We start from the raw sequence: 15022 nt of genomic DNA, 5'->3' as shown, positions 1-15022 counted from the left end.
ACTGCAAATGTCACAGATTTCAATGGTCTCTTTGGGACTTTTAATCTGTTTGCTTTATATAAAGGAGGTGATTTTATTTTTACATTAAGGAAGCATTAGCATCATTAAATGGGCTCCCACTTTATGATAACTGCAAATGTCACATTGATCCAGAAAGATAAGAAAATGTGCTCATCTTTGGAACAATATCCAAGGCAAGAGCAAGCAACCCACACTATTTGCATTAAAAAAACACACAAATCGTATAAATGAAGAAGATTGATGTGCCATCTGTTCATGTCCTTCACTTTTCTGGCTCTTCTGTGTTGAGATATTTTTATGGAACAGTTATGCTTATTATTTTTGAAAGTGAGGCACAGGTTAAAAAAGTTTACAGTGTGTAATATGAGTCAAAGATATGGGTTTACTGTATCTCGAGCTTTAAAAAATAGAACGCCTGGCGTTGAAGCTGAGTTCTGAGCTTGTCAGATGAATGGTAATTTTTTTTTGCAGCGTATGTGACTCAAATCCCCAGGGTCCTGGCAATGCGATTGCCCCCAGTGTTAAAGGCTGAAAGATGAGGGCTTTCCTAAAGGGTGTTATTGCGTGGACAGGCAGAGTCCCCCAAACCCTGGGCTGCCCCCCATGTGGAATAACGACTCAAGACAACGTGCTATGGGATTAAATTGGCCACAACTTTATTATATTTCAGATGTGGGTAGACCTTGGCTCAGGCATTGGGCGTTATCCCTCCCCAGTCCCCAGCCGGGGATCTAGGGAAAATCAGGGTTATCCAGTGGGGTGGGTGGGCCGGCTTTGAAGAACATATGTTCAAGCAGAGATAGCTGCCCCGTTATGCCACCGTCGCAGGGGAGAGCAATGACGACCTCTCGGCATATGGTCAAAGCCTCCCTTCAGAAACCCCTTTAACGGGGAACCCTGGGATTGCCGGTGCAAAGAGGAGGGGGAGCGTGGGTCAACATTACACGCCCCTCCCATTCAGGAACATAGACTAAAGGATTCCGCCCAAGGCCTGATACTGCCAAAGTTGTGACGTTTTGCTACGGGAAAGGCAAAACCTGCCAATGCAGGGAAATTCCTTTCCGGCCCTTCAACAGCAACCTTGACGTAGCAGCGCCCAAAAACCTGTGAAGAAAAGGTTAACCTGCAAAATAAGACTTAACTGAGGGTGGGTAGGGTTGGAGAAGCTCTGGAGCCAACTGAGGATTCCCAGGTAAGATCCTCCCTCTATTGTGTGGGCAGGTAGTCCCTCCCCTACCTGGTCTGGTCTCCTTGGCAATGCTTCCCCCAGGTGGGAATGGACAACTGACTGAGGTAGGCGGAGACCTCCAGGTATCCCACCTGGGGGAAGGCGAAGCCAAGCCTATGCTGATGGAGCCGCACTGGGTCCAGGGGCTGCGCGCGTCCACGCAAAGGGCGCCCCCTTTTAATGCGGGGAGCGGTCATTGTGGACACAGAAAGCTGCCTTACCACTGGTCCACCCAATTCAAGTTCTACACTGACTACCAGCAGCTCTCCAAGCTTTCAGACCAGGAGCCTTTTCCCAGCCCGATTTGAGGAGTTGAGGGATGGAAGCTAGGACCTGCGACAAACAAGGAAAATGCTCTCCCTCTGAGCCATAGCTGAGCAGGAAGAGAGGGCAGGTTGTGCTGAGGTGGCTGTTCCAAGATTTCTGGAAATACCCAACACCAGTGGGCAAAGAAAGGCTGGAAAGAGTTCAAGAAATCCATTTTTTTTTGTAACGTCCCACACACTTGCATGATCTTCAAGAGTATGAATGAAGGCCAGCCCTACCATTAGGCAGAGTGAGGCAGCCATCATAGGCATCAGAGTCTGGGAGGTGGGTGAGGCAGAATGTTGCTGGAGGGCAGAGCAGGGTGTGCTGCGCCATGTTGCCCACATCCTGTAAGCCAGTCCTTGAGTATGCCTCGTCACCAGTGTTGAAATAAGATTTAGCCACCAACTCAGCCAGCTTCTGCCCATGGATGAGAGGACATGACATGTAGCTGTTCACCTCTGACAGCAAAATCGTAGTATTGTAGAGTCGTACAGTTGGACAGCATCTTAAAAAGCAGAGACATCACCTTGCCGACAAAGGTCCGTATAGTTAAAGCTATGGTTTTCCCAGTAGTGATGTACGGAAGTGAAAGCTGGACAATAAAGAAGGCTGATCGCCGAAGAATGGATGCTTTTGAATTGTGGTGCTGGAGGAGACTCTTGAGAGTCCCACGGACTGCAAGAAGATCAAACCTCTCCATTCTGAAGGAAATCAGCCCTGAGTGCTCACTGGAAGGACAGATCCTGAAGCTGAGGCCCCAATACTTTGGCCACCTCATGAGAAGAGAAGACTCCCTGGAAAAGACCCTGATGTTGGGAAAGGAGAAGGGGACGACAGAAGACGAGATGGTTGGACGGTGTTCTTGAAGCTACCAGCATGAGTTTGACCAAACTGCGGGAGGCAGTGGAAGACAGGAGTGCCTGGCGTGCTCTGGTCCATGGGGTCACGAAGAGTCGGACACGACTAAACGACTAAACAACAATAACAACAATTGGAAGGGACCACTAGGATCATCTGGTCCAGTCCCCTGCAATGCAGGAATCTTTTGCCCAACGTGTTGCTTGAACTCACAGCCCTGAGATTAGAAGTCTCAGCTGTCTGCCAACTGAGCTATAACATCTTGGGCTGACCCTGGTATGAATTATCATGAGATGTGGAATGTTGATGCTTGGTTTGATATCAAAGTTTGTGTGTGTGTGTGTGTGTGTGTGTGGTGCTACAATGAATTTGGACAAGGGGCACCCAGATTCAAATTCTCCACTCAACTGTGAAATTCACAAAGTAGTTTTAGGCTACAAAAATGGGATGCTGTCCTATGTGGAGAAAAGGTAGGATTTTTTAAAAGCCCACTATAATAATAATAATAATAATAATAATAATAATAATAATAATAATAATTTATTATTTGTACCCCACCCATCTGGCTGGGTTTCCCCCAGCCACTCTGGGCGGCTTCCACAAAGACCAAAATACATTAAGATGTCATACATTAAAAACTTCCCTGAACAGGGCTGCCTTAAGATGTCTTCTGAATGTCAGGTAGTTGTTTATCTCTTTGACATCTGATGGGAGGGCGTTCCACAGGGAGGGCGCCACTACCGAGAAGGCCCTCTGCCTGGTTCCTCTGTAGCTTTGCTTCTCACAATGAGGGAACCGCCAGAAGGTCCTCGGCGCTGGACCTCAGCGTCCGGGCAGAACGATGGGGGTGGAGACGCTCCTTCAGGTATTCTGGGCCGAGGCCGTTTAGGGCTTTAAAGGTCAACACCAACACTTTGAATTGTGCTCGGAAACGTACTGGGAGCCAATGTAGATCTTTCAAGACAGGTGTTATGTGGTCTCGGCGGCCACCCCCAGTCACCAGTCTAGCTGCCGCATTCTGGATTAGTTGTAGTTTCCGGGTCACCTTCAAAGGTAGCCCCACGTAGAGCACATTGCAGTAGTCCAAGCGGGAGATAACTAGAGCATAACTAGAACTATGCAGAAAACAAGAGCTGACATAAGACAAGCCATCTAGTCCCCACCCTTTTCTCACAGTGGCCAACCAGAGGCCCACTGCGAGCCTAAAAGCAGATTCTGAGTACAGATTCCCAGCAAACTAGCATTCAGGAATATAATGCGTCTGGCAGAGGAAGCAGAACATCGTCATCATAGCTAGCAGGCATTGATATCCTGATCCCCCATGAATCTATCTTCTTTTTGAGCCAACCAAGATGGTAGCCACCATCACTACTTCTTGAGAGGAGCCTTGCTGTTGCTGAAACCAAGTGAAAATTGCTGTGAAAAGGGGGACGAAACAGAGCTGGAAAGCCAAGCACCAATGATGTGATACCTGGTGGCATATTATATGAAAAGAAAATTCCATTTTCCACAACGATTTTAAGAAGGGCAGATTCTTGGCTCAGCTAAAAGGTTGCCACTGAAAAGGCATGAAGATACACAAAGCTTAGAGATGTGGAGTCTCCCTCAAGCAACATTGTCCCTGCTGGATCACTCTCGAAGAAACAGAAAACATTTGACATGCTACACGATAGATGTAGCCTCCCCCTGCCACCCGCCATACTCAGGCCCATACATTAGCAATATCAAAAGCAACACGATGGCTAGAAACAATGACAATGTGGAAAACTTTATGGAATAATTCAAAACATCAAAACTAACAAACTGAAGTTTCTGAAAGTCTCTGAAAGTCCTTAAATGAATCACGGTGCCAGACTTTACCTGGCGGAGAGCAAGCTGTGAAGCTTTGTATAATCAGCAAATGTCCAATTCTGATGTCCAGCTCTGAACTCTGCTGAACAGTGTTTCCGGATAACAACTACTGTTTCGTTGAATTCTTCATCAGCCAATTAGTTCAACACTCGTAAGTAGAAAGATATGTAATGTCTTCATTAACCAATCTTTTTTTGAATAGATATAATATACATAAGAATGAAAAATGCTCTGGAACAGTGCTCATGCGAACAGCTGACTCATATTTTGCAACACAGGGGTTTGTTTGTTTACTACAGGCTCAAACATTGACATAAACAGTGGTACCTTGGTTCTCGAACGGCTTAGTTGACGAACAAATCGGCTCCCGAATGCCAAAAACCCAGAAGTAAGTGTTCCGGTTTTGGAATGTTTTTCAGAAGCCGAATGTCTGACACAGCTTCCACTTGACTGCAGGAACCTCCTGCAGCCAATCAGAAGCCACGCTTTGGTTTTCAAATGGTTTTGGGAGTCGAATAGACTCCCGGAATGGATGAAGTTCGAGAACCAAGGTACCACTGTAATGACAAAGATAAATCGAGTGTGATCACCATGGACAGCAGCCTCTCATTAAAAGTGTGAAGGTGATGGAGCCCACCAAACCAGTGGCACAGAAACTTTTGATCCATCAAGGTGAAGATTGTAGAAGGCCAGGAAGTAAAGAATATGGGGCAATGGCATGGCACAATAAGGTGGTCAGATTGTGCTGAAAGGGGGAAGAATGCTGACCTCACTGGAGAAAGGCAATCCATTTGAAAAGAAAGGTAGATTAAATGGCAGCCAGTGGACTCCCACTTCCACAAAGATGAGAGAATGAAGCTATGGGGGAAACGTCTAATTTTGGGTTGAAGGGACAAAAAGGCCCTCAATGACAGGTCCCTTTGCAGCTTGAGGAATCTGAAAGTAGTCTCTCAGAGTGCATGTTATGATACTCAAGAAGTAGATTTGAGGCATTGAAATTGGAATAGGTAATAATGCATATAATGGGTATACAGTCGTACCTTGGAAGTTGAATGGAATCCGTTCCAAAAGTCCGTTTGACTTCCAAAACATTAAGAAACCAAGGTGCAGCTTCCGATTGACTGCAGGAAGCTCCTGCAGCCAATCAGAAGCCGTGGAACCCACATCGGACATTCGGGTTTCAAAGAACGTTCGCAAACCGGAACACTCACTTCCAGGTTTGGGGAGTTTGGGAGCCAAAATGTTCAACTCGCAAGGCGTTTGACTTCCGAGGTACATCTCTCTCTCTCTCTCTCTCTCTCTCTCTCTCTCTCTCTCTCTCTCTCTCTCTCCTCTACTGCCATACTCTAAAAGGTTATGACAGGGAACACAATTTTTTGCTAGAAACGATAAAAAAAAAATCAGATGTACACATAATTGAATCAAATGCCTTTCAGGGGCATTTTACAATGCAATTCTGCACAGGTCTACTCAAACATAAATTCCACTGAATTCAGTGGGGCTTATGCCCAACTAAATGTGTGTGGGATTTCAGTCTGAATCCATTTTGAAATTCACTGACTTTTTCAGTCAAGCTGTTCCTTGTACCTTTCCTCTACCATGGGAAGAAAAGGAAAGCAACTTGGGGGGGAGCAACTTGGGGGGGCCTGATTTCTGATAGAAAAACAGCCAGCTGGGAAATGATTAAATACTGCCTCCCCGCTCATCATTGTAGCCTCGGTTGCTTTCAAGAAATGAGCAAGCGCATCAGGGTAAAGTTACAGAGAATTCTGCCTGGTATGTAGTTTGGCACACGTAGCAGTGCCCACGTCTATAAGCTCTGCGCTGTGACTGCTTAGGCAAGTGGTTGTGTGGCAAAGAGAGCATTTTATTCTGTTTGTTTAGCATCCTCATTTTGAGGGTATCCTAAATTGCTTTATTTTTAAATCAGCTTAGATTCTGTTCAAATGGCCACGGGATTTTAGATTGCTTTTCTGTATCTAGTGAAATTGAAATTGGCAAATCTACAGAGTAGGGATTTTACAAGAATCTCGAGGCATTACTACCTCACTCACCTACAGAGATGCTACACGTTTACTAATGTCACAGAATGTGACAAGGACAATGCAGGCAGCAAAGAATGTGCTTCAATGGTTTGCAAACACAACTGAGCAGCTAGGATTATCACTTTATGTGCCTGGAAGTTAGCAGAAATCATCTCAGCCCTTGATGTTTCCCTTCTGACTCTTCTCTGGTTTTATTGCCTCATGCAATACATTTTTCCCATGCTGCCTTTGAAAAGAAAAAAACCTCTACAGAATTTGTTTGGTCCTAGGGACTTGCACGCATTGCAATATTTTAAAGATAAACACACAAACCTGGTCTCTAAATGGTTTTAATATCTCCAGTTGACATAATGTCTAATGGCCTGCTGTCAGGCGTTTAGTACATTCTGAATGTGGGGTAACATAACAAGAAATTAGTTTACGCATATAATTTAAGGCTGCCCTCTAAGCTCACGTCTCTTTCCCCAGTTTCATGGCCCAAGTCACATGGCGTAGAAGAGAGATTTGGAAGGATTTTCAGATCTGTCGCCAATGGTAAATTGCATTGAGAGCTATATTTTTATAGCATTTTTCATATCAGTGTAGATCCAGCCCAAGGTCTCATTTGAGAGCATTTGTTTCCTCCTTACTGTAGTTGGCAGACAGATCTACCAATGGAACTTGTTTGTATCTATGTGTTTCTCTCTGTGTTTGTTATGTATCAGTATATAAGAAGTGTCTTGTAAGATCCTGTGCTGAAATGAAATCAATGGGAAAATACCCAAGTCACAAGCCAGTCTTGCATCTCATTTCCTGATGACGGCAATGCTAGATTGCCCTTACTCTCCGCCTGCCATTCAGTGGTTGGTGGGCTTTTAGCGCTGCTGACTGAGTAAATCCCACATGCTAAATCTAAGTTGTACTTGGAGATATAAACCACAAAATTTGTCTTTACCTGAAACACATTTGCGGCAAAGGCCAAAGATCATGAGAGGTCAGGAAAACGCAAGTAAACCTATGATTACTTCTAGTTCCTTCCTTCTGATAACAACCATTTGATTTTAGTGGGTGCAGAGGGGAAAACAAGAGGCGCTGCCCGTTCATGTAGACAATAGTTGTCCGATGCTGTTATGGTTGCTCGAGAGTAACCAGGCAGGACTCGGACCTGTCTTTTACAGGCTTTATTTTAGTGCAAACTATTTACAGTGAAGGGACACGGGTGGCACTGTGGGTTAAACCACAGAGCCTAGGACTTGCCGATCAGAAGGTCGGCAGTTCGAATCCCCGTGACAGGGTGAGCTCCTGTTGCTCGGTCCCTGCTCCTGCCAACCTAGCAGTTCAAAAGCACGTCAAAGTGCAAGTAGATAAATAGGTACCGCTTCGGTGGGAAGGTAAACGGCATTTCTGTGTGCTGCTCTGGTTTGCCAGAAGCAGCTTAGTCATGCTGGCCGCATGACCCGGAAGCTGTACGCCAGCTCCCTCGGCCAATAAAGCAAGATGAGCACCGCAACCCCAGAGTCGATCAGGACTGGACCTAATGGTCAGGGGTCCCTTTACTTTACTATTTACAGTGAAGAGCGTTATAAGTTCATGTCTGGCTCAGTTACTAGCAGAATCCGGAAGTGGTCTGTTCTTGTACCTCCCCCAACATAAAAGTTTCATCACCCCCAGCCTTTTCCGCCCCTCCCTGCACCTCAAGCTACTGTGCATGATGGGCGAAGGCAGGAGTGTGCTTCCCTCCTCTTCGGCTTGCTCAGGCACAGTGTTAAGGCTCTTTCTAGCATGGTGTTAAGGCTCTTTCTGGTCCTTGAGAGCCAGTGTGGTGTAGTGGTTAGGAGCGGTAGACTTGTAATCTGGTGAACCGGGTTCGCGTCTCCATTCCTCCACATGCAGCTGCTGGGTGACCTTGGGCCAGTCACACTTCTCTGAAGTCTCTCAGCCCCACTCACCTCACAGAGTGTTTGTTGTGGGGGAGGAAGGGAAAGGAGAATGTTAGCCGCTTTGAGACTCCTTTGGGTAGTGATAAAGCGGGATATCAAATCCAAACTCCTCCTCCTCCTCCTCCTCCTCCTCCTCCTCCTCCTCCTCCTCCTCCTCCTCCTCTTCTTCTTCTTCTTCTTCCACCTCTTTTCCACTGGAGGTGGGGCTTTCCTCCTCGCTGGAAGAGGAACTGCTTTGCAAGATTTTCGGAGGCTCCCTGTAATGCAATTCCCCCTCTATCTCTCGCCTCTGCTCCGATGGCAGTTGCCTGACAATAGTGGGTTAGACATTCAAAAGGCCTGACTCAGCAGGAGGTTGTTTCCCCTTGGCAGATGGGGCAGTTTCCTCCTGGTGTCCCCTAAATGCCCCCAGTGCATGTGTCAGCATCTACCTCAAGGTGACCACACATGCAGTTCAATATCTGTCTTCAAGGTGGCTTAAGGACCCCAGAGCACATGATAGGCCCCAAGAGCCTCGCAGTCTCATGTAATGTTTGGTTATGAGCATCCTTAATGACAGTTCTGGTTGACCAATGGAAGACTATTGTACACAGAGGATGCATTTTCTCTTCTCTTCCTCAAACCGCACAAGAACTGAGCTGGACTTTGCCACAGTAAATAGAGGAGGGGGCAAACTGCCTGTCTCCCAGAGGGTTAGAGCGTGGCAGCAACTGTGTCACTAGCTTATATATTTGTTTGTGGGAAGCCTCTTAAGTGTTGCTTTTAGAAAAGGCCAGGGTGTGGTGGCATGGTGCTTTCGCTTTTTTGGGTTAGTAATGGGAACCAATATTTATATGACACCAAGACCGCAACATTCACTTCTCTCATTAACTCAACAAGATTAAGGCCGCGCCCTGGATGATGATGGCAGTCAGAAATATCTGGTGCATTGTTATGCAACCCGTAGCTATGTCCATTGTTTATGTAATCGAAGAGTTTTCCACAATACTGTTGTCAGAGAAAAGTAGGAGGTATAGGATGCCTTGGAATGAAAACTAAACATGCCCAGCACCAGAATTCTTTCCTCAAATTAACATGTCCAAACTTTATAAAAATGTGGTGGGGAATCATGGGAAAAGGCAGAGCTCAAAGAAAGTTGGTGAAGCTGGCTAGAACCTAGAAGCCAGAAATTTAAATGCATCTTGGCAGAGGGTTGTCTACCCAATTTCTAACTCGTCCCCATGCTGCTTCTGTTCCCCCCACACACCACCCTCCTCTCCCCAGCTTCTTCCTCCTGCAACAACTCATTGTTTTCCTTCCCTAGCTAGGGAAAACAAGCAATGAGCTTGGGTGGCTAGAGCTATAGCTCAGTTTCTGTTATGTTGAGGGGGGGGAGGGAGAGGGAGAGGGAACAGGCACACAGACAGAGACAGAGAGAGATGCCATAGTGCAATGGTGGATTTCCCTGGCTGTGAAAAAGAACTGCTAAAATATGGTCTGAAGCTCAACATCAAAAAATGAAGATCATGGCCACTGGTCCCATCACATCCTGGCAAATAGAAGGGGAAGAAAAGGAGACAGTGAGCGATTTTACTTTCTTGGGCTCCATGATCACTGCAGATGGTGACAGCAGTCATGAAATTAAAAGACGCCTGCTTCTTGGGAGAAAAGCAATGACAAACCTAGACAGCATCTTAAAAAGCAGAGACATTGCCTTGCCAGCAAAGGTCCATATAGTTAAAGCTATGGTTTTCCCAGTAGTGATGTATGGAAGTGAGAGCTGGACCATAAAGAAGGCTGATCGCCAAAGAAATGATGCTTTTGAATTCTGGTGCTGGAAGAGACTCTTGAGAGTCCCATGGACTGCAAGAAGATCAAACCTATCCATTCTGAGTGCTCACTGGAAGGACAGATCCTGAAGCTGAGGCTCCAATAGTTTGGCCACCTCATGAGAAGAGAAGACTCCCTGGAAAAGACCCTGATGTTGGGAAAGGTGGCGGGCACAAGGAGAAGGGGACGACAGAGGACGAGATGGTGGGACAGTGTTCTCAAAGCTACCAGCATGAGTTTGACCAAACTACGGGAGGCAGTGGAAGACAGGAGTGCCTGGTGTGCTCTGGTCCATGGGGTCACAAAGAGTCGGACACGACTAAACGACTACAGTGGTACCTCGCAAGACGAATGCCTCGGAAGACAAAAAACTCGCAAGACGAAAGAGTTTTTCGTTTTTTGAGTTGCTTCGCAAGACGATTTTCCCTATGGGCTTGCTTCGCAAGACGAAAACGTCTTGCGAGTTTGTTTCCTTTTTTAAAAAAACCACTTGAAGAGGTGCAGTTGCGACTGACCGTGCTTCGCAAGATGAAAAACATTGCAAGACGAAAAGACTCGCGGAACGAATTAATGTCGTCTTGCGAGGCACCACTGTAAACAACAACAACAAGCTCCAGCACTTTTTCATCCTGTCTTCTTGTTTGGATCACAGAACTCATAGAGGGCAGCTGCATGCGACACTAATTGCATCATTTCCAATCAAGTTATACTACTTAAAACTGAATGACTGGTGCAAGAAGGGTGGACAGTTTTATTTGGAAATGCAGCACATGAGGAGAGGAGGCTAAACCTTCCATCCTCAGAATGAAACCCTGCCCCATGCTGCAGTTGGACTTTTTTTTTTTAAGCACGTTTCTTGGTGAATGTGCATATTGACCATGTGTGCGAACAACCTAGGGAAATAGCTAGGTACACTTCTAGTTATTAATAGCAGAACACTACACAAGAGACACTCAGGCCCCATCTGCACTATACTGTTAAAGCAGTATCATTCCATTTTAAGCAGCCATGGCCCCCCTGTTAAAGTTATAGGTTTAGTATGCATAAAATGTACGCATTGAAGTTTGAAAAAAACTGATGTAAAGGTTTGCATTTACAAAGTAGAGTCGTTTGCAATAGGCACGGGAGGTTTCACTCTGGCAAATGCGGCAGAAAAGGTTGGATGTTTCTGCTTCAGGTTAATTGATGACTTATCCCGGAAGGCCAAGCCAAGTAATCTCTCGTAGCAGGAAGCTGAAACCTGACAACTAAGCGTCTTTATCAACCAGGAGCAGTTGAAGCAAAGCTCCTGTGATGATGAAGAAGCTTAGGATCTCTTTTGGGACCAGAGAGAGGAAAGTTTATTGAACTGCATTAAGGACTAAAAAGAAGACAGGACTGCATTGCTTGCTTATTGAAGAACCATGCGTTACTTTGTATTTTGTATGTTTATTTGTAATTATTTTAAGACCGTTTCCAGTAAAGTTTTGAAACTCCTTCTTGTGCTGGGAAACTCAATCATTTCTACTCTGCACAAGGTCCAAATCAGGGATTCTGTTGCAGCAACCCTAACAAACACACACCTCTATTCCCCACACAGAACTACATTTTCTAGAGTTCCCTGGGAAGAGGGATTGACTGTTAAACTGCTCTGGGAATTATAGGGGAATAGGGGTCTCTCAGCACCCTGAACAAACTATAATTTCAAGGATTCAGTGACTGAATCTATAGTGCAGATGGGTCTTCATTGTGAGTGGTCCGCTAAATTGGTACATACATATGGCATGTTTGGGGTGTGTACCAAAGGTTCCATTTCCTTTATGAAGTGGGAGTGATGTGAGAGTTTGCTTGAGCTGGGGCTCATTGCAGAGATATAATCTGGTATAGCAAAAAAACGATCTGCTCTGAATCTCACATGTCTCAATTTGCACTTAGCAAAATCTTGGCAAAAGGTTATCAGCTCCGATCCAAAATCCCAGCAGAAATGGTTTAAATGTGTAAAGTTAAGTTTTGATTTATGGAGTGACAGAAATGTAAATTGGTAAGGATTTCAGACTGTACCAAAAAAAAATCAATGTACAGTGCATCATTATATCTGGCATGTGGCAATATATTTGGGCTTTGAAGAGCACAGAAGCCAAAAAAAAAAAAAAAAGAGTTCATTTTGGAAAAAGTGTAATACTTTGTAGAGCTAACACATGTTTAATCCTTGAGAATATCCTGGAAAATTACCATCAATTTTTTTAAAAAACCACAGAGGTTTATGTGACTTCAGTTGTTTGCAAACTTACCTTTTAGGATAGAGGTACACCGCGAAAATGGAGAGCAAGACAGTCCAATCTTCCTATCCTAGAGACCATCGCCTTCCACATATACAGTGGACACTATTTCTGTTACATTTTGTAAAAATGTAAAAATGTGATATATACAGTATTAATGAATTTTTTTTCTAATTTAGATAAACACACAAAAGAGACCTACAACAAAATGTTGCGTTGAGAAACCAAGGTTCCAGTTCCAACCAGCCACTGACCTTCTTGGGCTTGACGATCAGAAGGTCAGCGGTTCGAATCCGCACGGCAGAGTGAGCTCCCGTTGCTCTGTCCCAGCTCCTGTCAGCCTAGCAGTTCAAAAGCACGCCAGTGCAAGTAGATAATTAGGTACCGCTGCCGCGGGAAGGTAAATGGTGTTTCCGTGCACTGGTTTCTGTCACGGTTTTCCGTTGCGCCAGAAGCAGTTTAGTCATGCTGGCTGCATGACCTGGAAAGCTGTCTGTGGACAAACGCCGGCTCCCTCGGCCTGAAAGCGAGACGAGCGCCGCAACCCCAGTCACCTTTGACTGGACTTAACCGTCCAGGGTTCCTTTACCTTTTTTACCTTCGTTCCAAGATATTCCATTGCATCTCCTTCCTTTCCGTTTTTCAGGGAGCGGGGACTGATAGCATTCCATGGTCAGTGACCACTCTCAGTGCTCATCTTGCTATTTTCAGAGGTTCCCCACCCTGCCCTTTATATATCTATTTTCTCTGCAGACTTTTTGTACTTCTGCTAACTGGATTTCCACCCGAGTCTGCTTGTACCTCACTCTTTCATATGGATGGTGCCGTTACACTGAGTTCAGGACCCACGCTCAAAGAATGAATTTGCTATCGGTGTGTAGGATGACGGCTGTCTGCAAACAAATGCGAGGGTTCAGTTGGTGCCATCAAACACACAAAAACGTTTGCTTATTTTGCAGCGACCTTTTTTGCTTTTACTTGGTTCATGCACGGACACATGTTTTATCAGGTGAATATGTACTTTTGCAGTAGGTTCCAGAATCACAAAAAAACACACACACAAGTTATTGACCCAACAGCACCCCCAGTACAAAAATGAAACCACCTTTCTACTGGTGCCAAAAGAAGGGTCTGTTCAAACCTATTTGCTTTTTGTGTTGCGTGTGGAGGTCCCCAAGCCACCCCTCAAAATAATTCACAAATCACACGTAATTTTTGTTTAAGGTTTTTGGCATAATTTTGGCCACAACTTTATTAAAATACATAATCTGTGAGGGGTTGCTTAGGCATTGGTTATGACTATCTGTCTCCTCCCCCCCGCCCCCGACCTGGGACAGAACTGACTTTCCGAACTCCCTCGGAAGCCAGTGAAGGGAAAACAATGTTGGGGATCAGTTGAGCTGAGTGACAGTCCCTCACCGCTCACCCAACCAGCTCCCCAAGGCTTGCCAGCCCTGGTCCCATTTCAGGGATTGGACGAAATCATGGCAAGCCCCTGGATTCCTTTAACGGAATTACCTTCCAGCACCACTGGAGGGGCAGGCACAGCCTATCCTGACCCCTCCACCACCAATTTTTATAACCAGTGCCTAACCGCAACCTTACAAGTTGTGACGAATTGCTAAGTAGTAGGCAAAAACCAAATGGCCCCAGCCACTCAGCCAAATGGACAAAATTCCTACTAGGCCCCTGCCCCAACGGCAGACGACCTCATGACAGGCATAGCAAAGGCATAGCAAAGTCAGGGCGGGTGGGCGGGCGGGCGGGTGATCCGATGCACTCTGCAAAAGAGAAAGCAAAAGCAGAGTGCCCCCAATATTTAAAGCCTTTGTTCCCACCCACCCAATTTGCAACATGCAATTTGCCCCAGCAACCCGGTCATCCAATCATTGCTTCAGGCAATAACCATTTAACCTGCCTGCCAACAGAGGGTTGGCCTGGCAGACCCCACCGCAACACATGCTCTCATTTTAGGGAGAACATGCTTTGTTAGGAAGATGTGTGTATATGGGAGGCTAACCAGCTGCCATCTCCCATCTCCCCCAAAATGCTATTTTCAAGCCTAATTGCTGGGTAGGAGTTAGTGGATGAATGGAAGAGGAGTTCATGGATTTAAAAAAAAACACTTTTATAAGTTGTGTGTCTTTGTTTCTCAATTTGATCCTTTTACATGGTTTTGTATGTACTGTGGTATGTTGCGCGTTGTGACTTGCAGTTATTTTTTATGGAACATAGTTTGGTAATTATTTATGGTAATTGCTAAGAGCAAATTTCTGTTTAATTATCATTTGTGGATGTTTTGAGAGTTGATTTGATTGTGTGCTATTGTATTCTAATAGATTATCGAATGTTACTTTATTTGATGTAAGTTGTTCCATTTTGAAGTTGAATTTCATTGTCACTTTCTGTATTGCATCAGATTATTATAAGCTGTGTGTTCTTTGTCGTATATGTTGTTGCTGTCAACTACCTTGTGTGTAGTAATATAGAAAGGTGGCATACAAATTAAAAGTGAAATAAAAGGAAAATGGACAGACTCTAGATTGTAAGACTCTTGGGCCAGGGACCTGTCCTCTTCTATTCTGTTAAGCTCCATGTCTATGGCTTGTGCTATGTAAATATATACTTCTATATATGGGCTGTGCTATATGGGTAATAATAACAGTAAAAGTAATAGTAATAATTTATTTCTTATACCCACCCATCTGACTGTGTTGCCCCAGC

Source organism: Podarcis filfolensis, assembly GCF_964270895.1.
Source record: "Podarcis filfolensis genome assembly, chromosome: 1".
Taxonomy (NCBI): domain Eukaryota; kingdom Metazoa; phylum Chordata; class Lepidosauria; order Squamata; family Lacertidae; genus Podarcis; species Podarcis filfolensis.
Note: the sequence above shows the minus strand (reverse complement) of the source record.